The 23,313-nt window shown below is 48.7% G+C and overlaps 1 long non-coding RNA gene across 1 annotated transcript in view; it reads left to right on the plus strand.

Moving 5' to 3' along the window:
- The first annotated feature begins 472 nt into the window (after nt 1–472).
- LOC140214064 (uncharacterized) overlaps nt 473–23,313 on the plus strand; it is a 167,369-nt gene continuing 144,528 nt past the window's right edge. The window contains exon 1 of the long non-coding RNA XR_011890981.1: nt 473–1,102. This is a non-coding gene — a long non-coding RNA (uncharacterized lncRNA). The remainder of the gene's footprint in view (nt 1,103–23,313) is intronic.

A 23,313-nucleotide genomic window follows, 5' to 3' on the forward strand; every position in this document is an offset into this window, starting at 1 on the left:
GTGTTACGTGGCGAAACCACTTTCTGATTATGAGGCCCGCCGTAGTGGAGGACATTACAAATTTTGACCACCTGGCGTTCTTTAACGCGCACCTAAATCTAAGTACTTGCGTGTTTTCGCATTTCGCCCCCATCGATATGCGGCCGCCGTTGCCGGGATTTGATCCCACGACCTCGTGCTCAGCAGCCCAACATCACAGTCACTGAGCAACCACGGCGGGTGCGCGTGCTGCAAGCCCTCAGGCGCAGATATTGTCCGGCGTAACGTGGGTGCAGTTACGCTGCGATTGCACAAATCGCACGCTGTTTAGCGCACCCCGCAATCAGTGTGACTGGCGGTATTTGGCTTGCTTTGGCTTTGCCAGCACCGGAACGCATGTTCCATCTGGCGCCAGAGCTGCTAGACCACAGTTCATCGCGCGCTAGCTTGGCTGGCCGGCTATAGCTCGGCTGCAATGAAGAGATTGCGCTGAGTTAGCGCTTTTGCAAACAAAGAAATATAAAAACGCTGGGTTGCCGCGTTCGTGAACGCATGCGCTGAGGCAGCTGCTCATCGCCGCGCCGATGCGAGCCACGTGAAACGCGCCGAACTGCACAAGGGACCAAATTTTCGGTGGTCCTGGCGTCGTTGGCGTGACCTATCTGATCACCCCGGCCGCTGCCTTGCACGTTAGAAGCGCAGGCCAGTCTCCAGCGCTTGAAGGCACAGCCGTTCGGTCGGCGCTGCTTGCATGTAACGCTCAGTGATGAACACGTAATGCAACAGCGTAGTTCTTGCAGGACCCAAGCCACGGAATATAAAGTTGGCCTTCTCACGTCGTGCACTGGCGGGGTGTGAAAAATCTTTTCAGATGGCTGGTGCACACGTAATGGCGCACCAGGCTTTCTACCTTCCGTTACTTCACTTTGGGGTTATGATATCGCAACCACGAAGTGCGACGTTCATTATGCTTCCTTTGATGTGTTGTGTTCGGTTGTCACAGTGAAAATGGTTCGCTGGACCTATACTGACATTTTGTGTGTTCCCAGACGAAGGAAGACGGCCCCTGGAATTAGATGAGGGAGTTTCTCGCCACAATTGCCACATAGCAAGCCGTTGCATGGTAAGTAGGGCTCTGCCCATGCTAGCTCCTTTTTTTCACGAGAGATATTTCGCTCCCATCGAATGTCTTCTGTTTCTCTTGGCCCAACATACTCGCGCGCGATTTGCAGGGCCATGTCCCCAATGACGCATCCGAATCGCTCTGCGTAAGTGCAGCAGCCCAGTGCGCGGCTGCGCTGCTCGTGCCACAATCTAGAGACCGACTGTCAGAATTACCGTTAACATAAAAGTTTCTTAATTTGTAGTTTCTTTTGTCTGTTAAAACATAGATACACTTTCAGGCCAGGTGAAGTAAGATGTTTAAAGCGAAAAACGCTATTGAAGCTTTTTTTTTATTATTGTTTGGTCCGACTTGTGGGACCTTTGCTTATTTGCGATGTTTATTTTGTTGCAGAAAACTTCACAATGTCTGGAATACCGTTAAATTAGAGAATGCTTTATCATCTCCAAACAACAATTTATTGCCGTGTCATTGATGTTTTCAACTGCCTAGCTCTTTTCATAAAAATCATCCCATCAAAGGTTTCGAAAAACTGAACACTACTGACTTTCATACACGTGCTGTCGTACTGTGATACAAATGTTTTTTAACACGAAATTATATCTTCTAATGAAATGTGGACGCATTGAAGGTAGTCCATGAGATGACATCATCAAGCGAGGACTTTGTTATCCAATACCATCTGTAAGCGTAGTTCAGTGCATATAGTACATCGAATGCACGCAGGTCAGTGCATTGAACTCAGTGGCTTCTGCTGCCGCCATGACCAATGGTATTGCAGCAGACGAGGAAATGTTGACGTCATCACACAATCTAGCTCTGCGACCGCATTCCCAGTCGTCTTCATTGCAGTGGCGATTTGTGCAGTATTTTGCTGCTGAACGAAAATACATGCCAGTCTGCCAGACATACGGAAAAAAGGGTAAGCTGAAGGATTGTATGCACTATCAGCAAAAATTGTAATGCAAATAGCGGATCACGAAGCATAAATGCTTCGTGATCCGCTATTCCATGTACGCTATTCCATCCGCTATCCACCATGTACTTTAATTTATGCTCGAAGCATAAATGAAAGTACATGGTGCGCCTTCGCCCTGTCATCAAGCACGTTCATCCTACTGCGGCACACTATTAAACAAAATTAACCATTTGTGCCGCATCTTGCCACACAAAAATAATCATCATATGTCTTACCCGCATTTCCTTCCTTTAACACTGCATGGCAGCATTCTCGACAGCATTCTCGACATGAATGACAGCATTCTCGACAGGAAAGTAGGGAGCGCAGCGTTTTCAAGAAAACAGCGAGACCGATAACGATTATTGTTGTGTGGCAAATATACACCCCAAAGGGTGTGCACTTGTCTACACTTTTAAAACAGTCATACCCTTTAGCGTGCATCTGTCACATAACAATAATCGTTATCTGCCTTGCTTGCGTTTTCTATCTTGAAAACTCGGCGCTCGCTTCTTTCCTGTCCAGAATGCTCTGTCACACTGATAACGCTAGCCGGCTCGTAGCGTTAAAGAAAGGAAACGCGGGCAAGACAAATGACGATTATTGTTGCGGGACAAGTTAAGCGCCAAAGGGTGTAATTTTTTTAAGAGTGTAAGAGAGTCGTTTTCCTCGTCCTTCATTTCAATGCGACCAAACAAAAATCGAAGAAATCAGAACTGTTGCAGAAGGGCATGTGGTTTCGCAGCTGACGGGCGCACCGAGCCAGCGGGCTGTTATCTGTTGATGGCCGACCAACGGTGACCACTGTACTTTCAGTTATGATTGCGGCATGCTCTCCGTAATTCGTAACTCAGTTTTTGCTCATTGCTTTTTCTGTAATTTCAGTGCAAACGACAGCGACCGCAATATGCTTTCATCGGAGAAGCGCAAATGCACCTCGCTTGCGCAGATCATCAGAAGGGAATTGCAAAACCTTGAATAGCTTTGAACAACCTTGAACTTCATTGCATGCGGGCGTAGGTGCTTGACATCATGAGCATTTAACAACCTAACTGGATAACAAGACAATTCATATAGTCAGCATGTGTGACAGCTGGCAGTAGGCTAAAATCAACTTCAGCTTCGGTTGATATGGATGAATGCCGTCGCACAAGACAGTTTTCTCTCTAAACAGATCCAGCGTTTGTCGCACAAGTGCATCGAAGTGTATAGGACGTAGTCCTGGGTAATTCTCCTTCCACAAACAAGCACAATGAAAGTTAATGAAAAAGTTCGTACGTAAATTCTGGCGAATGCTCGCAAACAACTGCTGGAGCCACAAAGATTGTTTTCGACAATGGCAGACGCACGACCACTATACTGACACCATGTAGAAAGCATGTGCACCGGGAAGCATAGTGGAATGAACAAGCCTGTTTTGTAAATGCATCACGATTTGCGAATGTGCTCGCCGTACTCGTATTGCGCCATTCATAACAACGAAGTGCGATGCTATTGTCCCCGGTAAGTGGTGCATATCAGTATGTCGTAGAAATCGAAAAATTAACCGTAAGATTCGGTTAGTAAATGTTCGCCCCAAATGATGCAAAAAACTACGGAAATGCAAGCAATTAAACTTTTTAAAGTGCCATAATGAAACACGTCCTACGGTACATGGTGCCTCAACAACCAATTACTCAAGGTGACGATCAATTCAAGTATTCAAATTGCTCTCGCAATGGTCATTTTTATTCGGAACGTTTTCTTACTCATAATTGCAAACAAAGTTTAGCTAGTAGTTCAATACTATGAATCAATGCTATAATCTTTATTAGAAAGGCTGGAACTTGGGCTTTTCCAGAGCTTTCGAAATTGAGATTCTCGAATGAGGGAAAGGGAGCGCAAAGGCGAAGATTATGAGCCAGCTCACTGCGTGGGCCTCACAGTCTGAGCAGCAAACCAGACTCGTCAGCGAAGGCCAGAAGCGATTTGTACACGACACGGTCATCGAGTTGATCCGCTGGCCGGATCCAGGCCTCGTAATTTGGAATCGTCATCCTCTCTAGGCATTTGTGGCGTGTCTAGCCGGACCTTCCCAGATGAGGTGTTTGGGTGGTGGGGTGGCCTGGTGTGCGGCAGCCGGAGCAGTTATGGTCGAACTGCCTCGTTGTAACCTCATCATCGTTGTGGGTCCCTCTTCTTCCTTTGGGAATATAGGACCTCCTGTGGTCAATGCCATCAGTGGTCAAGGAAAGCCTGCGAAGAAGTGCCTGTGCGGCTATTAGTAATATCGGTGGCAGCACACAATCTTGAACGGTTACTCGTCCACAAATAGCAGCCTTGCGTTCTTGAACAAGCCTCCACATTGCTCGGCGGTGGTCATGCGTCTGTATTTGCTTAGGGTGGGAAGGGGAGGGGGGATGGGAAACGGATTATATGGCTTTCATGCACCGCCAGCTCGTGTGCCCTCCCATATCACTCGATGACCACGTGTCCTGCTGTTTATGGTATTTACATAAGGAAATATCGACGATCCTTCTGTGCAAGCTTGTACGTGGCACATTGTTTCTTCATTCAATGAACCAAGGTGTTTATACGCTGTCGGTCTTGCACTTAATGCTGCTTGTAAGTCTGTATATATGTAGGTATTATTTGAAGGATTGGGATATACACCATTCACGTATTCTATGCCTCGGCATATAGCCATTAGCTAGGCTTCAATGACGGAGGTGGTTTGGCTAAGGTAGAGCCGGACGCTAATTGATGTGTCAGTTGTGCAATGCTAATCGCTGGTGGCTTCTACGCAACTCTTCATGGGACAGTGCACATTGCCTTGTTCTATTTTTCGTGCCGTGGCGTTGCATGTCGATGGTTGTGAGACCGAGGAGTCGCCATACATGTGCATGTTGCTTGCCTATATTGCCCGCGCTTTTTATTCGTGCTGCGGTGCGTGTGACTTACGACCGTACCGATGCTTTGGTCCCATTTTCCTCGGTAGAGGTTTAGGATCTGTAATTCGGCCGTCGCGCCACGGTCCTACACTGATCAACCAGGGCTCGTACTGGAGTCAAACGCGTGTATCTGTATAGCTCATCCGCGCGAATGTGCTTAGGTATTCATATAATGGTCCACAGTGCTTCCTGTGAAGAGTTTCTACAACTTCCCTCTTCTATACGTTGCACTAGGCCACGTACCTAACTCCAGACAGGAGTAAAGCCTCCACCAAAAGTTTTGCGATTCTGGTTCCTGCTCCCTCAGATCTATTTGCGATACGCCGGATCAAACGTAGCATGCAGCGTCATGACTTGCTTAAGTCCTTGAACTATGCATCGCCTGAACCTTAGGGCTGATCATCAGGACGTGAATAAAGTTAATCATACCATACCATACCGTGAGCGCTGTCGTCCCGTCGTCTGCTTCACATACCTGTGCTCTGACTTCTGCCGTTCGCGGCGCTGTTCGCGAGTGCGTCGCTGGCGCGTTTCGACGGCCGCCCGGTGCCTATAAGCTCCCGCTTAAAGTCATACGGCTGAAAGCGATCATCCCAGAGAGAAGAAAGTTAATCATACCATACCATACCATGAGCGCTGTCGTCCCGTCGTCTGCTTCACATACCTGTGCTCTGACTTCTGCCGTTCGCGGCGCTGTTCGCCAGTGCGTCGCTGACGCCTTTCGACGGCCGCCCGGTGCCTATAAGCTCCCGCTGAAAGTCATACGGCCAAAAGCGATGACCCTCGAGTACATTTCCTATTCGCCAAGCTTTAATACATGCTGTACCATGAGACAGAGGCACTGTAGCAATGCCGACGGCAAGACACCGCAGATCAGAGTGGACAGCTGCCGATGGAGCCAGCCCTTCATAATATTCGCACTCGTGCTACTTTACACGATCTCCGATCGTGGCCTGCAATCTTTTCATAACTTTATCTTTATGTCTCAGAAAGTGCTGTACACGTGCAAACATTCATCAAATAATATTTTTGTAAAATATCCGCAGCGTATATCTTTATATGCACAGGTTTTTCTCTCCATTGAAGAATGCTAGTGTCGTCTTTTTATTTTTTATTTGGAAAGTATTCTTCGCTATCCACTACCTAGCTTGATCGCGCAACAAGGTGCGACATCGTCATTATCTTATCGCTATACTATTATAATAAGCCTGGGCGTATAAAAACCGTCAACTGCAAAGGGGCCGCCAAGCTGCTACCTCCAATATTTGTGATGCTCAAATTTTGCGAAAATCATATGCGAGAGCTAGCATTTACACGAGCAGGTACGACTGGGAAAGGTGCCTATATTAAAGCCAAGAAGAGGGATCCGCAGCACTTTGAAAAGGCACGTGGAGTTTCCAGATACCAGAAAGCTTGCGTACCCTGAGTTATAGGATTACGATACGCTCTAAGCAATGAAGTTTCAGTATAATCAGATAGGGGGGATGTTCCTACTAGGCGGCGGCAGCTGCGCCTTAATTCCGACTCTAACAATAACAACTTTTCATTTTTGGCACTTCATTTAAACATACTTCCCCGATTTCCACATCGCTGCGCATCACACCAAAGCGGATCTAGCAGTACAACATTCAAATATGTTTAATAAGTTCGCTTTCTGTGGTAGCTACCAAAGACGAAATCATGGTACTCTTGAGGGCTGTATATATAGGTGCCCGCGAAAACGACTAAGCCTTGCTCACGCTTGCAAGACTTACAGAATACCTGAACCATCCACTGGCACTGGTGAAAGGAAACACGCCGGGGATGGCATAAGCTGTTGTGAACATCTCAGCCGGATTTTGTACCGGTTTGCAACGCGCGGGGGTCCCTAACGGAGCGTTAAGTCACCTTTTTCTCGAAGACGCGTGCGACTTGTCGAGCAGGGAACCATCAGATTCGGCGTCAGCAGTGGAAACATTTACAGCCAGTTCTACCAGGAAAAATAGCGAATTAATATTGTTACATGTAGCTGATGTACAAGTCTATTTACAATATATTTACACGTAGACCAACGGTGGCAAACATGGCGACGCTATATCAAGCGAGGCCACGTCGTCTTCTTTTTCCTCAGTGCAGCCACACTGTGGCGGCTGTTCCGTAGCATCACCCCCGGCAGTAGAAGCATCGTCCCGGTGCTTAATCTACACATCCGCGGTGAAAGATGTGTGGTATGGCTTTAGTCTCGCCATGTGAAAGATGTCACTCGCAGCCGACGATGTCGCTGAGAGGTTCGCGTGGATGACTTCATACGTGACATCTGTCACTTGTCGCACCACACGGTAAGGGCCAGTGTAGCGCGACAGCAGCTTTTCGGAAAGGCCCACACGTCGAATGGACTACCGAAGAAGCACCAGAGAATCCGGAGAAAAGTGCACGTCGCGGTGGTGGCAATCATAGCGGCGTCTCTGATGCTCCTATGAGGCCTCAAGATGGGAGCGGGCGAGCTGGCGCGCGTGGTCGGCGTGTTGTGATCGCGTCGCGGGCGTATTCAGTGGCTGAACGTGTGGCCGAGGGCAGCAAAGTGTCCCAGGGCAACGCGGGTTCTCGGCCATATAGGAGATAGAATGGTGAATAGCCGGCGGTGTCGTGACGCGATGAATTGTACGCGAACGTCACATATGGTAAGTGAAGATCCCAGTCGAGGTGGTCGGTCGCAACGTACTTCGAAAGCATGTCGGTGATGGTCCGGTTGAGGCGCTCAGTGAGGCCGTTGGTCTGTGGGTGGTAGGACGCGCTGAACTTGTGCTTTATCGAGCAGGAGCGGAGGATGTTTTCGACGACTGCCGAGAGAAAGCTGCGGCCACGGTGAGTGAGTAATTGGCGCGGAGCACCGTGCACTAAAATGATGTCACAGAGCAGAAATTCAGCGACGTCAGTAGCACAACTTGTCGGGAGGGCTCTGGTGATTGCGGACTGCGTAGCATAATCAGTAGCGACGGCGACCCATTTATTTTCGGAGCCCGAGAGAGGAAACGGTCCAAGCAGGTCTAGACCAACACGGAAAAGGGGTTCCGGTGGGATGTCGATCGGCTGGAGACATCCAGCTGGAGGCGTGGAGGGCTTCTTCCGGCGCTGACAGGGCTCACAATCGGCAACGTAGCACCGCACGGAGCGGGCGAGACCCGACCATAAGAATCTACGTCGTACACGGCCGTATGTGCGCGAGACGCCCAAGTGTCCAGCCAAGGGAGCGTCGTGAAGTTGTTGGAAGACAGTCGAACGCAGGTGCGATGGAATTACGAGCAGAAGGTCAAGGCCATGTGGATCGAGATTGCGGCGGTATAAGGTCCCCTCCTGAATGAGAAACATACGGAGAAAGGCGTCGCCGGGCGTCGACTCTAGATGGTCGATGAGGGCTCGTAATGAAGGATCGCGGCGTTGCTCGTTGCCGATTTCAAGCAACTCGGACACAGAGAAAACGCAAATGATGGCGTCCGCATCAGCCGGTTCGTCGACGGGGTAGCGGGACAAACAATCGGCATCCTGGTGCAAGCGTCCCGTCTTATATACCACGGAAAAGGTATATTCTTGCAGGCGTAACGCCCTGCGAGCGAGTCGTCCCGTGGGGTCCTTAAGCGAGGATAGCCAGCAGAGCGCGTGGTGATCAGTGATGACACAGAAGGAGCATCCGTACAAGTATAGACGAAATTTCGCAACAGCCCACACAAGAGCGAGGCACTAGCGCTCTGTGATTGAATAATTGCGCTCGGCGGGTGATAGAAGTCGGCTGGCATAGGCTATAACGCGATCGTCTCCACGAGGCGTTGTGCTAACACTGCTCCTATGCCGTGACCACTGGCATCAGCTAGAACTTCTGTTGAGGCAGAAGGGTCAAAGTGAGCCAGAATTGGTGGCGTGGTAAGGAGAGTAGTGAGCTGCGAAAAAGAGGCGGCATGGTCAGGTCCCCAAGAAAATGGGGCGTCTTTTTAAGAGGTTGGTAAGGGGACGTGCGATGGTCGCAAAATATTTCACAAAGCGTAGGAAATAAGAGCACAGCCTTACGAAACTACGAACGTCCTTGGTAGACATCGGAACAGGAAAGTCCGTAACGGCGCGAATTTTGTCCAGATCAGGTCGCAGGCCTCTGGCGTCCACGAGGTGTCCAAAGACGGTGATTTGGCGCTGAGCGAAGTGACATTTTGACGACTTCAACTGGAGACCGGCGCGGCGGAACACGTCAAGAATCGCTGAAAGACGGTCTAGATGCGTGTCAAATGTGGGCGAATAAACGATGACGTCGTCCATATAGCACAAACAGGTGGCCCACTTGAACCCCTGAAGCAAAGAGTCCATCAATCGTTAGAAGGTGGCGGGCGCGTTACAGAGACCGAAAGGCATCACCTTGAACTGATAAAGGCCGTCAGGGGTAATAAATGCAGTCGTCTATCGGTCCATGTCGTCGACGGATATCTGCCAGTAGCCGGAACATAAGTCGATAGAAGAAAAATAGGTGGCACCGTACAGGCAGTCTAGAGCGTCATCAATACGTGGCAGAGGGTACACGTCATTTTTTAGTGATTTTGTTCAGGTGGCGATAATCTACTCAAAAACGCCACGTGCCATCCTTCTCTTTGACAAGTACGACGGGAGAAGCCCAGAGACTACAAGAAGGCTCGATAATGTCCTTTGCAAGCATCTTTTTGACTTCCTGTTGGATAAAAGCTCGTTCGGACGCAGAAACACGATATGGACGTCGGTGAATAGGGTTCGCATCGCCAGTGTTTATGCGATGGATCACGACGGACGTTTGACCTAAGGGTCGATTGTCAAAGTAAAAAATGTCGCGATAGCCTTCAAGAACGTGGCAAAGAGCTTCAGCTTGAACAGGTGTAAGGTCAGAGGAAACCATCTTCTCCATGTCGGCGTCAGTACCGTGCGATGACGTCACGGTATGGGCTGAGCTGTGACGATCTTCCACTGTGAATGGCGCGATCTCACCATCCTGCAAAGCGCTAATTATAGCCAATAAATACCCCTGAGGCAGAACTTGCGCGGTTAGCGCGAAATTGACAAGGGGAAGGCAGGTGCGGTTACCAGTAATTGTCAGCACAGTGTGTGGCACGGTAACACCATGTGTAAGTATAACTACGGGAATTGGTGCGACCACGTAATTACCGTCAGGTACAGCTTGGTCGACGTGTGTAACAGATTGGGGTGGTAGGCGAATAAAATCCATGCAGCTCAAATGGCTTGGAGGCGGGTCCACATGGTCGGCAAGAAAAGGCAAGTCAAGGCGAAGTGAGCCGGCCGAACAGTCAATGAGGGCAGAATGATTGGCGAGGAAATCCAGACCAAGAATGAGTTCGTGAGGGCAATGCTCGATGACGGTGAAGAGAACGACGGTTTGTCTCTCAGCAATGGTGAGGCGGGCAGAGCACATGCGAACAATTGCGAAAGTCCCTCCGTCAGCGACTTGTACAACTTGGTCCGGGGCGGTCGTCAGAACTTTCTTGAGCCGACGGCGAAGAGCACCAATCATAATGGACACATGCGCCCCGGTGTCAGACAACGCGCACACAGGAAGATTGTCGACGAGAACGTCCAAAAGATTCTTGTTCGTGGGTAAAGTGAAGCGAGGATATCGTGCCACTTTCGTCATTGCAGCTTCACCTCCAGAAGCTGTACTGTCTAGTTTTCCGGTCGGGGGTGCGGCGAGTAGGTCGGAGAAAGGGTGCGGCGTGACGGGGGCGAACGAGATTGACGACGGGAAGGAGAAGGCGAGCGGTTGTAGCGGGGTCGTGTCAAAGGTCAGATAATGGGGCGGGCATAGAAGGGGCGAAGGAAAAGGACGCGCTAGAGGGGCGAGGGTGGTAATCAGGAGAATAGCGCACCGGAGAAGTCCGGCGGCTGCAGCAGTGGCGAGCGACATGTCCTATGCGTCGGCATTTAAAACAGATCGGCTTGTCGTCCACGGTTCGCCATTCGGAGGGGCTGCGCTGTCTATAAGAGGAGTAAGAAGGGCGCGGTGGGGACGTGCGTGGAGAAAGAGGTTCCGAGCCTAAGGAACGAATGGACTGCAGGCCGACATTGGACAACTCTTGACGGACGATGGCCTGGATCAAGGAGATTGTCACCGGAGAATGATCAGGTGACGGGAATGAAGGGGCCGCCGGTTGTGCCGCTTCGACCTCACGATGAATGATGCGGGTCAAGTTGTTACATCGCGACGGCTGCTGGAAGAGGTCGTCACAGGATGACGTAGCAGCTGTGTTGGGAAGTCGCGTGATGTGCAGGGATACCTGGCGGCTTTTAGCATGCTTAAGACGGCGGCCCTCCTTGAGGATCGTATCAATGCTGGTGACGTTCGTAAACACCAGTAAATTGAAGGTGTCGTCAGCAATGCCTTTGAGTACGTTATTAACCTTATCGTCCTCAGACATGCTCGGGTCAGCCTTGGTACAAAGGGCCAAGACGTCGAGGATGTAGGACACGTAGAACTCGGTCGACGTCTGTACACGTGTGGCAAGGGATTTCTTGGCATTGTCTTGACGACCGAAGGGATTGCCAAAAAGGTCGCGGAGCTTCTCTTTGAAGAGATCCCATCTCGACATCTCCTCTTCGGGAGTCTGGAACCATGGAAGTGGAGCTCCGTCGAGGTAGAAAAGAACGTTCGGAAGCATAATGGTCGGATTCCACCTATGACTGGTGCTGACACGTTCGTATAAGCGGAGCCAGTCATCAACATCAGGACTGACGAGTCCATTGAAAACACCAGGATCCCGAGGGGGGGGGGGGGAGAACGGCGACGTAGGTCGGGGCTGCAGGCGCAGACGGTTGCGTAGATGAAGTGCCGCCAGCAGGAGCCGAAGTTGCACTGTCGCCGTTGCGACCGCTGCGAAGCTCCATGACGGGTACAGGGAACGTCCACCTCCACCAAATTATTGTTACGTGTAGCTGATGCACAAGTCTATTTACAATATATTTACACGTAGACCAAGGGTGGCAAAGATGGCGACGCTATATCAAGCGGGGCCACGTCGTCTTCTTTTTCCTCAGTGCAGCCACACTCTGGCAGCTGTTTCGTAGCAATATCAAATCAGACCAGGACGTCATCATGAATAGGAACAACGCGTCGTACATTTTCAATAATGTCACCAGAGTTGCGGACGTGGACGCCGCTTTTTCTAACGACTGCTGAAATAATCTGGTGTACTAAACCGGAAATCTACAGAAGTGAGCGAGTGGAGTCAACAATGGGTCGCATAGTAACACCTGGCTTGTGTATCTTTGGTAGGCCATAAATTGCGGGAGCTGATTCGTTGTGGCAAAGCCATCAGTAAGAAAGTATTTGGGCTGAGGCGGGACCTAACGGAACGCGTCAGCTCAAAGCTGCAGTTTTCCTGTGGTATCAAGCGTCAGGCGAGTGCAGGTGGTGGAGCCACTAACCAGTTTCAGCGTCGTCTTGGTGCAGGTCCGTAATCAAGCAAAACAATTGCGCTTTCTTTATTAGCCGGAAGAATGACGATATCTGGATTGCTTCGAAGCTAGACGATTGCCTCAGGTTCCTCTAGCGACTGCGTGGAGTTCGAAAAAGCGTTTCGAAGCCTAGAAAGTACATTAATAACATGCGTGCTAGTTGAAAAAACGTTCTACAAAAGTCGTCGGCGTTCGCTTGTGCGTAGGTGGTTTGAAACTTTTGGTGCTTGCACCAGAAAAAGGAAAATCCAATATATGGTAAGCATGGCGATCATGCGTCAAGATTGCGGGGAGTCCCTCATGGTAGACGAGGGGAATGATGAGAATGGCGAGTAAATTGAGTCAACAGGAAGACATTGTGATCTCCATGCTATGCTAAAGAAAATGGAGGATATCCAGGATCAGCTTGTGAAGCGGATCCAAGAGCTGAAAAGTGAGCTCACTATGTAGTGTGATGCACGGAAGACGGCAGAAGAAAGACTCCACGCAGCCGACGAAAAAGGGAACAGGGCCTTCATCACGAACAAAAATGGAGGTGATGGTGGTACACCGGTTGTGCCGATAAAGTGCGTGGAATGCAAGGAACATGCGCCGTGGGCAACTGAAAGGAGGGTTAGCTATTTTGAAGGTACCACAAAAGGAAAGCGGCAACGCAAGGGTCAATTCCCGATGTCAAATCCGAATCACGCGGAAACGGTTCGCACAGGGAAACAAGAGGCCACGTCAATAGGAAAGATTGAACAGGTAATTATCCCCGGTGGCTCAATTCTGTCTACGTGATCAGAGGTAGTTGTGGAGTGCGTAAAATGCGAGAAAGGACTGGCAGTAGGGGCCTTTCTAGGGCATACATTGGGTTAGGTGATAAAGCTAGCTAGAGAAAATGTTGCGGGAATGCACAGGGACAAATCCTTGTAGTAGTAGCGGGCGTCCTCAATGACGTGCGAAACTGGAAAGCGGCGAGGCTAGAACTGCGTTTGGCGAAAGGTGTAGACGACCTGAGCGTGATGTACCCTCTGTCGCCGATTGTGGTGGGCAAAGTGCCGGAGTTCCGTGTACTTGACACTAACGTCCCAAGAGCAGTTGGGCCACTAATCAGGAAATTTTGAAAGTGAGGTAGGTGAAAGGTTTCTAAGTTGCACTAGTGAACAGGGAAGTGAAAAGGTATGACGGCTTTCAAAGAGACGGGATGCACTTCACTCACCGGCTTTGACGAGAAGTGGCCAGGCGACTTGCAGGTCGTGCATTTGCTTTCTTCCTTATATCTCTTTCTTTCTTGGAGGGGGGGGGGGGCACACGGGGGCCCAGAACGCCAGTGTAAGTACTGATAAAGAAGGTGCTCTAAAGGCACTTAAGGCTAGCATCACCGGCAACAACAAAGGATCGAGAGAAAAAGAAGGAAAATAGCTCGACTTGCAACTGGATACTGAGCCATGTAAGGCGGCTCAACAAAAGTGCTTAGGGATTGAGGAGCAGTTAAATAGAGACTAAATAGGCGTGCATGTGATTACGGAAGTGCACGTTAGAGACCTGCAAGAGCAACCAATGATTGATAATCATGTTTGGCCACGTTGTAAAATGTCAAATTGGGAAAGAAAACGAGTGGAAGTCCGAATGTTCATACATCCTGGAGCCAGATGAGAAAGACGAAACTCAAAGTGTCAAGATCATCTTTGGTTATCAGGCGCAGTCAGCCGAAATAGCTTGTCTATCCGTGACTTACTTATCGACGCGTAAAAATTGCCAAGAATAGAATCAGCAGTTAGTGCAATGCCTGGTCCACCTTCTCTCCCTGCTGCGCTTGCTCCAAGTCCAGGCGATTGCAGTCCTCCCGTGCCGCCACTAGTACACATCATGGTCGCCCTGCATTTCTACGGCGCGGGGACATTTCAAATAGTCACTGGTGACTTGTTCAACGTCTCCCAGCCTACAGCGTCTCGCATCGTTGAACGTGTCATAAACTGCGATCGCTGCTACCCTGATCACAGCACTCGTGAAGCTTCCCGAAGTCGCACAAGTATCTCGAGTGGTGGAACAACTTTACGTCATAGCGAGGTTTTCTGGCGTGATAAGGTGGACGGAGGGCACGCACATCTGCATCAGGAAACCTGTGGGCAATGACGCGGCAGTCTTTCGCCGAAGGAAATTATGTCTTTCTTTTTGTGTGCACGTATGTGCAAAGTTCATGTTACAATTATAGCGAGTCATGAGAATTTTGAAATACTGGCACAAGCTAAGTTCGGTTTCTAAAGAAACTCTGAGCACTATTTAAGCTATATTATTATTCTAAACTCAAAACATATTATGGTTCCTGGCTTTCAGTACTAACGACATTTCCCCGAACACATTTGTTTGCAGCAACTGTAATCGAATCAGGGGTGAATTATTAAAATTATAGCAGCTTCTTTTAGTTCAATTTACGAATTTATTGCACTACATTACTACAGACAAGGATGTTGAGTGATTAAAGTATAATAAACTTATGGCTCGTAGGCCAGCATGTCATTTTATCATGACAAATCTGTTCAGCCCACCAGAATTACTACTCCATTGCAGTAATGGGGCCGCATAACATAAAACTATTCCAATATGATTTTATTCCAATCTCTTGACGTCACGTTTGCGCAGCTGCCGACGCAATCATCGGGCGGTCACCCCCAGGGTTGTCTGAACAAACCAATCAAATGCTCCACTCGTTCATAGGAGGTCACTTTTGTTTGCTTGAAAAACGAATAACATTATCTGCACTGAGCGGCTTGTTTTATCTAATTGGCTCACAAGATGCGAGAAGCATGCTCAAGTGGAGAAGGAGTAGGAACCGAATGAAGATGGTGGTTCCGGCGTCTGCGATTGGTCCGCTTTCTCTTAGCTTGTGGTGGCTCCTCGACAATCGCTGCGGAATGCAACGGAAGCATATGAACGATGCTAAAACGGATCCTCAGCAAAGAAGAGTTGGCAGAACGAGTTCGTAAACATGCCAAAAGTTCTCGAAAACGTTACACGGCCACGCAAAAATGTTTAATACACGCAAATAAACCCATGCTCTCCAGCAGGGGCAAGTAGCCATTGCCGGAGCGATCGGCGGCAACCATCTTTTATTCCTTTCGGAATGGGGCAGCCTGCGGCTATTCAGAAGAAAATTCAGTTTTGTTCGTCATATTAATGCATCTTTAACGCGTACGCGTCACTTTGACGCGGTAAGTTTTTGCGGTTTTGTGACGTCGCGTGAGAGGCAGGTGAAATTGGTGCAGCCAGAAAACTTTTGACCAATAACCTAGGGCTAATGGCAAAAAGGCGTTCAATCAGAAATAACTATTTTAGTTTTGTTCGGTCAAATTAGGCATAATCAGCGTGTGCACGTCATAGCACATGTGGAGCTATAGCGGTTTTCGTGACGTCGCGTAACAGACAGGTGAAGTGGGCTTGGTCCGAAAAAGTATTTAACCAGTCGCGGTGGGATGATTGCAGAAATGGAATAGAAAAATTAGGGATAGTTTTACGTTATAGTGCCTATGGTGCACTCTCACATCCCAACAAGGGTATTATCCAACGTGCCAAATGCATGCTATCATGAAGGCATTTAAATATAGCTGCATATTCTGCTATTGCAGGCAATCACAGGAGCTCGCGTCCTGTAACGTAAAGCTATACCAACCTATTTTTATTCCAATTCGCCCATTAGCCCTCGCTGATGGGTAAGAATGGTCCGTGTCCAGCCCATATGGGCGGACGCCACACACATATGGGCAGAGTGCGGTTCATTTTGACCTATCACGGTGGGCAGATTGCAGATATGGAATAAAAAGAAATTGCAATAGTTTGGCGTTATATCAGCCGTTGTTCGCTGTTTATTTACCTTTCGCCATCTGGCCAGGCTCCAACCACAACAGCTGAATATTTGACACCAGCCGTGTCACAGTTCACTATGACGACGGGGGTATGTAATGCGTGCTTCTGGGAGACATAAAATGCGCTTGCAGGCATTATGTAATGACTCCATTAAGGGAACATTAAAGTTCGACGGAGCGAAGGTAAGCGTCTAGCTGAATGGTAGCAGGGCACAATAACGATTAAGAACAACAATGCAATCCTACATCTTAACATGTATTCCTCCAAAGGTACATTTGATTACATCCCGTATTCAAAGGCGGCTGTAAATGCGCCTTGGAAGCCGCTGTTCAACATCACAACAGATGATATATAGCAGGCCTGGGATGCAGCCCCCATTTTGCGGCATGTGGAACGATCTCATGGCTGCCAGCGGACCACGAATTGGGCTTAGTGAAACAAATTGATTTAAAGGAACATCCCAAGACTTCTCATCAGCTGCAAAAATATAGAGCGACAATCAAAAAGAACTTTGACCGCACACACTGCACAAAGATGCCAGAGATTGAACCAGATTCATGGATTCTGGTCTGAAAGGGACTTGACGCGAAAACGCTGTTTACAGGACCTTACTACGCCATCAAGGCAGCTAGAAAACAAGGACTGCTGAAGACAATATACTGCCAAGGACCCAGTGAAAAAGTTCAAAAGGCTTGAATTGGGGACGTGCTACCGTATTATCCTCGTGGGGGCCGGGACAGCTGATTGGGAATGTGTGGCGATCCACATCGCCAGCGGGATAATGAAGAAGACAAGAAGACGAGGAGGTTAGCCGTAGAAATGTAGCAATAAATGGGTTCTAAAGGTACTACCCTAGTGAAACCTTTACATGTGGAAGAACGGGATCGTTGCTGGCGACACAAGGATTGTCATTGCGACTGCTGAGTGTCATTGCGACTGCTTCCTAGTATTCTCGCCCTGGCCACCGTACTCGGTCGGTAGACCTGGGTTGCAGCAAGCTCGCTTGCCGATGACAATACTTACGTTGTTTTCATGGCTCGCACGGTGTGTCGGGTTACAAAGAAGCGCCTCGACGAGAAGCCACGTTGTAGCGACGGTGAAGAATACACTAGCAAGGACCGTGCGTCCCGAATTCGTGCGTCACAAACAATTTACACCCGGCAGAAAGATAACTCCGTGCGCATGCGTCGATCGTCCAATAAGTGATTGACGGCAACAATCGTCGGATATTCATGCACGATAAGGATAGCAATAGGGGCTTGTTGGTACGGCATATCTTATTTTGTTATAGCGCAAGCTTGACAAGGACAACATATGTTCAGATGTGCCTTCTGTTGTCCTTGTCAAGCTTGCGCTATAACAAAATAAGATATTCATGCACGGCTCGTTGAAGATTCCAGCGTAGTTGTTGGTTCTTGCATGTCATTAAGCATGCACATTTGTATTCGTATTGTGCATGCAATTTGATTACGAAAGGTTCGACTGCAGCATAGAAAAGTTAATAATCAGTGAGAAAGTTTGAGAATGTTCTGATACACGCAGGCGCGTCATGCTCTGCGCGGTAACATAACATTTCTTAACCAGTGAAATGCGTTCAGAGGAAAAATATATACAAATAAGCGTGTGAACATATATGAAAACACACTTGTGGAACATTTATTATTGTGGCACAGAGAGCTTTGTCATATCAGGCTTAAAAGAATGTACGGCTGCAACTAGGGAGCCGCGTGAGTACAAAACCGACTTCCGAGAGGATAAAAAAAAACTGTCGCTTAAACATCAAAGGTTCCTCCACAATAGAACATGGCTAACTAAATATTTTCCTAGTGGGAGACCATATCATATAATGAAGATCCAAATGATTTGAATCTAATACAGTGCGACTACCGTCATCAGCTTAGCTTATGGTATAGAATAAACATCTGCGGTATATATACACACACCAAAGAAAGAACGAAAATTCGAGCAAATAATTAAACATCAAACATCGCACTCTCGCCGCTAGAAAATAGTTGAGGAACTTGCTGAGACCAATATTGCGCTACAGGCATCGTCTAACTGTCGTCAGCGCAACCACGGTTGCCATTCCAGATTCTCTTCTCAGTCCAGCTCCCGTTCTGACCCTCTTCACGAGGCATACTGCTGGTGTCACAACAAATTCGGTGCCACAGCGCGTCAGTGTGCTTCCTCATGTAGTTGGCGGGGAAACATACCACTTAGTATTTGATGGCGGCCGGTGGCTTTCCGTTCGAGAAGCCGCCTCTTCTACACCGCTGACAGGATTGCCGGGCGACGATTTCTGGTGGACACAGGCCCAGAGATAAGCGTCGTTCATGCCGCGCGACCAGACCAGCTGCGTCTCAAAAAACCGCGGCCGTTCAAACAGCGAAATGCTCTTCAATCGACACATGTGGCTAGTGCTCCCTTGCCATCGAAGTGGGTCTCCGACGCACCTTGCGATATATGTTCATTGTTGCAGACGGAAGTGTGGGCATATTGGGCGCGGATTTTCTTACCTACTCCGCTTTTAGTGTTGACACTCCACACTCGTTGCCTCGTGGACACGTCGCGTACGATGTCTGTACAAGACATCCTCACGCCTGTGAGAACCACCACCAAAACGATACCGCCGATACTATCTGCGTCTGCCTCAATTCTGTCAGACTTCCCAACCGTCACGAAACCTTCCAATCTTCATCTGCGAGTACCTCATAACGGCCCGCATCATGGTGTCGCCACAAGGCCCCCAGTGTTTTTCCGACTCGGACGCCTCGCTAGTGACATCCTCGCCATTGCCAGGAGGGAGTTTGACCACATCTGAAGCTGTGTATCATCTGTCTTTGTTCGAGCAGTAGCTCTTCAGCTCTCCACATGGTACCAAAGCGTGACGGCAGCGTCGAAGCATAAACACAAATAGCGCTAACGTGGTCGCGGATGTTAAATTGACATCGACGGTGCAAAAGGCGGTGCGCTACGAATAAATTGCATGTTGCTATAATTGCGAAAGAGAGATGTCACGAATATGCACAGCCAGCACCGCGGTGCCGAAGCACAAACAGAAAGCGCGGGAACGCGGCGATTCTCTTCTCCCCCTCCAGGAGCCTTCCTCCTCCGGCGCTCGCTTCCCTTGCGGCGACAAACATAATTTCGCAGATTCGTCAGATGGGGCATCTGCGAGTGTACGTTAAGAACTCAGCAGAGACACGCAAGACTGCTTACGGGTGGGAATGCAAACAATAGTCCCTTCGGTGAAATATATTTTTTTGGCGCTCGTTTGCCGGTCAGTAACTCATGTTCGCGTAATCAGGCATATAATGTTATCGCGTTATTAACCGGCTGTGCGAGCTCACACTTTTTCCTTGTAAAGAAACAACCCTCAAATATGGCGGTGTTTGCCAGTTGGAAAATGTTACAGCACAGATAGTTCACGTCGTATCCATATAGCTATAGCTTTGTGGCACCCACTCCCTGATTTTTTTGCTTTTGCAAGTAGTGTCAGTCAAGGAGCATAAATAGAGGCATCTGGATTTCCTTACTGGGGATGTATTCTCAGACTATCACTATGAGCGATATTATTGCATTTGTGTGACAGAGCTCAGCCAGCCAATAAGCTCGCACTGAAAGTTATACGGCCGAAACCGATCGTACGAGAGTACATTTGTTGGTGAACTTTTATATATGCTTTAACGTGAGGCAGACGTGGTATTCAGCTATACTCCGTTACATGCATTGCAGTCAACGCTCTGGAAGCTACGCAAGAAGTTTGGTCAAGAAACGTTCATTCATTGGGGAGATGCCTCGTCGGTGTGGTCGCGTGATTCATCAGCTCCGTCTTTTTTCGTGTGCTGTGTGCAAATTTTTGCCTCTACTCTTGTGATTCATGGAGCGCTTGCGTTGTAATTGGCCCGTTCTGGAACGACACCTCTTGAGCGGCAATCGGACCTGTCATGTTAAGTTCATCGCCAATTATTCGAAACTTCCGAACCCCCGCGCCGCTGCCGTGCAACGCAGGCAGTGTGTGTCGGCGGTAGCAGCTGTAGCACCTATGAGTAAGGATGGCGTCTTCATCAGCGTCGACATGACTCCAGAAGAGATCCTCAATTGGTGCGACAAATTTGTTTACTCCGACAACAAGACGCCTTCGCCCATTTGGCCCCGCACCCTCAAGACTCGACCGCAAGTAAGTAACAGTAAGTACCAGTAAGTAGACGGTGGGATCCAACCCATGTGACGCAACACACACAGCAGCGCGACGTTCAAACCACAGGCATGCTACTCTCACAGATAATTGTCAATGGAGCCGGGAACCTCGTAACGACCAGTACAAAATTGTTTCATTCAAGACTGAGCCAACATAAAAGAAATTGGCAGTGGCTTATCTTGGATATGCCTGGATATACGTAGCGAAAGCAAAAGCATATCATGGTTAACCTTGGTTAATCATGATTGCAAGTGCAGCTTAGTCTGCTTGTCAAGATTGTTATGGCGTTTAGCCAGTCGTTCGGCGCACTGTTCGTATGTTTCCTGGGCGATTCGTTTCGAGGTGGATTCCAGGCCTCCTCCTGCTCATCTGATTTGTCGCAGTCCATACTGCCGCCTCAACTATGAGTGCGGCACATGAGAGCTCTCCTTCTCAATCCTCCGACTTTTTATCAGGCAGGTGACGCAGCTGGCGAACGAGCGGAGGCGAGCGTAACGACGAGGAACGCGTTGTGGGGTTGTGTGCCTCCTCTGAGCACGGCCACGGCGAAATCGCAAGTTCGCGGCCAGTAAAGCTTTCGCTTTAAAAACAGTTGCACACAATTGAGGCATAAAATGTCGAACTGTATCCAACTACGAACGAAGCCGCAGAAAGGAGTCTCTCGAGACTCTACAGCGTTGACCTCCATGCGTGGAACAGGGAATATGCTACTAGTGTCAGTGGAGCCAACAGCCTACCGACAAGCTCACTCTTGCTATATTACACAATTGATGTCCTCCGATCTTTTAATAACTTTCTCTTTATTTCTCAAAGTGTGCTGGGCAAATACAATCAGTGATCAAATAATATTTACGTAAAATGTCCGCAGCCTATGCCTTTATATGGACATTTTCTTTTTTCCTATATAAAAATGCTTGTCCTCTTTTTTTCTTTACAAAGTGTATTTCGGCATCCTCTATGTAGCTTGATCGCGCACTATAGTGCGACATCGTAATGATATTTCCGTAAAGCGCATTATATTAAACCGGGGCGAATAAGAAAGCGGCAAGCGCAAAGGCGCTGCCAAGTTGCTACCCCCAATTCTGATCAAGCTAAACATATCCAAAATGTTATGCGAACGCTAGCACTTACACGAGCAGTTTCGGATAGACAATGTGCTTATACCCACGCCAAGGGATGGGTTCTGCAGCGCTTTGAGAAGGCAAGTTGTGTTTCCAAATACCAGTAAGCTTGGAAACCCCTGATCTAGCGCATTACAATAATGCTCGAACCAATGAAGTTAACTTTACGGTGTCCCGCGTCCAGTGTCGAAAGTCGTTTCAGGAAACATCAGTCCGAATCTCAGACACCTCACCACGCAGGCCCTCCATGTAGCGCAAAGAAGTCAGCTGACCTAATTGAACTTAAAGTAAAATGTGTCAGCAAAATTGTAAAGTAGATTTACGCACAACCACCAGACATGGTATCGTCAGGTTGTGTTTGAATATTCGAGAACACATGATTTTGTTACGCGTAAACTCAAACACAAACCCCTTTTAACGGGATAGCGTTTTCCAGCTGCCCTTTGAGGTATGTGTTATACCAGTGGACAACTGTCTGTGGCTATGAACGGAAAACTACGGGAGCGCGGCTGATGCGCGTACGTGACCACGCCAAGTAGTCCGCCAGCGTTTGAAAGTGCCTTTGGTTGCTCGGAACCGATGCTAAATCGATGCGACTGTCGCGTGCAGCGGTTTCGCGTTTCCCCAGACGCGGAAGGGAAAAGCCGCAGTATAACTAAACCTTGACACTCAGTGGTGTGTTCTTAACTTTTGCTAATAGGGTGTTTGTGTTTTGTCTTTTGCAGCCTAAACTAAAGTGGATTGGAGCACAGGACTTTTTTCAGCAGCGCTCTCACTTGCCGGCGCTCTGCCTCCGTAGCTTTACCTTCGTAGCCACAGAGAGTTGTCCGCGGGTAAAGAAGGAATGGCGCGGCACCCTTGGTTTCTTGCATACCACCATAAAATAAGATTAAAAAAAAAGCTCGTCTTCGTGCACAGCACGCCGCCAGCTTTTCCTGGTAAACATTGTGGTTACATAAGTTGCAGTTCAGGAGACGCGTGAGAAGTACTCGGGGATCATCGACTGCTGTCGCGTTCCAACTTGAAAGGCGAAGCTTGATTGCCCTCTAAATTTTTTTCACATGTTAGGGGGGCTGTTTTTACTTGGCAGTGGTAACTGCGCCTTGATTCCGTCTCCGTCAATAAATAGACGTTTTTTTTTTAGTTTTATTTACACACACCTGCCGGATATATACGTGGCTAAACACCACACTGCAGAGCAGCTAACAGCACAGCGAAAGAGGCAGCCCTTTGCACGTTCAAATATGTTAAATAACATTGCTTGCTGTGAAAACTAGCAAAAATGAAAGCAGGGTATTGTGGTGCGCTGCATATATAAGTGCCAGTGAAAAGGACTAGGGATTTCTCACGCTTGCAAAACACACAGGACACTTGAACCAGACGCCGGTACTGGTAAAAATACACACGCCGCGAATAGCATGCGCTCTTATTGAAATGTGAGCCAAATTTTGGACCCATGCGCAGCTCGTGCGTGTCGAAACGTAGCGCCAAGTCACCCTTTTCTCAAAGAAGCGTGAGACCAGTCGGGCAACGAACCATCAGATCCGGCGGCAGTGGTTGAAATGTTTAACGCCAGTTCTACCGGAAGGCTTGTGAACAATCACTTGGCATCAAATGACACCATAGCGTCATCATGAACAGGAGCAACGTGTCGTACACTTTCAGTAAAGTGGCCACAGTTGCGCACGTCGACGCCGCAT

Source organism: Dermacentor andersoni, chromosome 11 (genome assembly GCF_023375885.2).
Source record: "Dermacentor andersoni chromosome 11, qqDerAnde1_hic_scaffold, whole genome shotgun sequence".
Classification (NCBI taxonomy): domain Eukaryota; kingdom Metazoa; phylum Arthropoda; class Arachnida; order Ixodida; family Ixodidae; genus Dermacentor; species Dermacentor andersoni.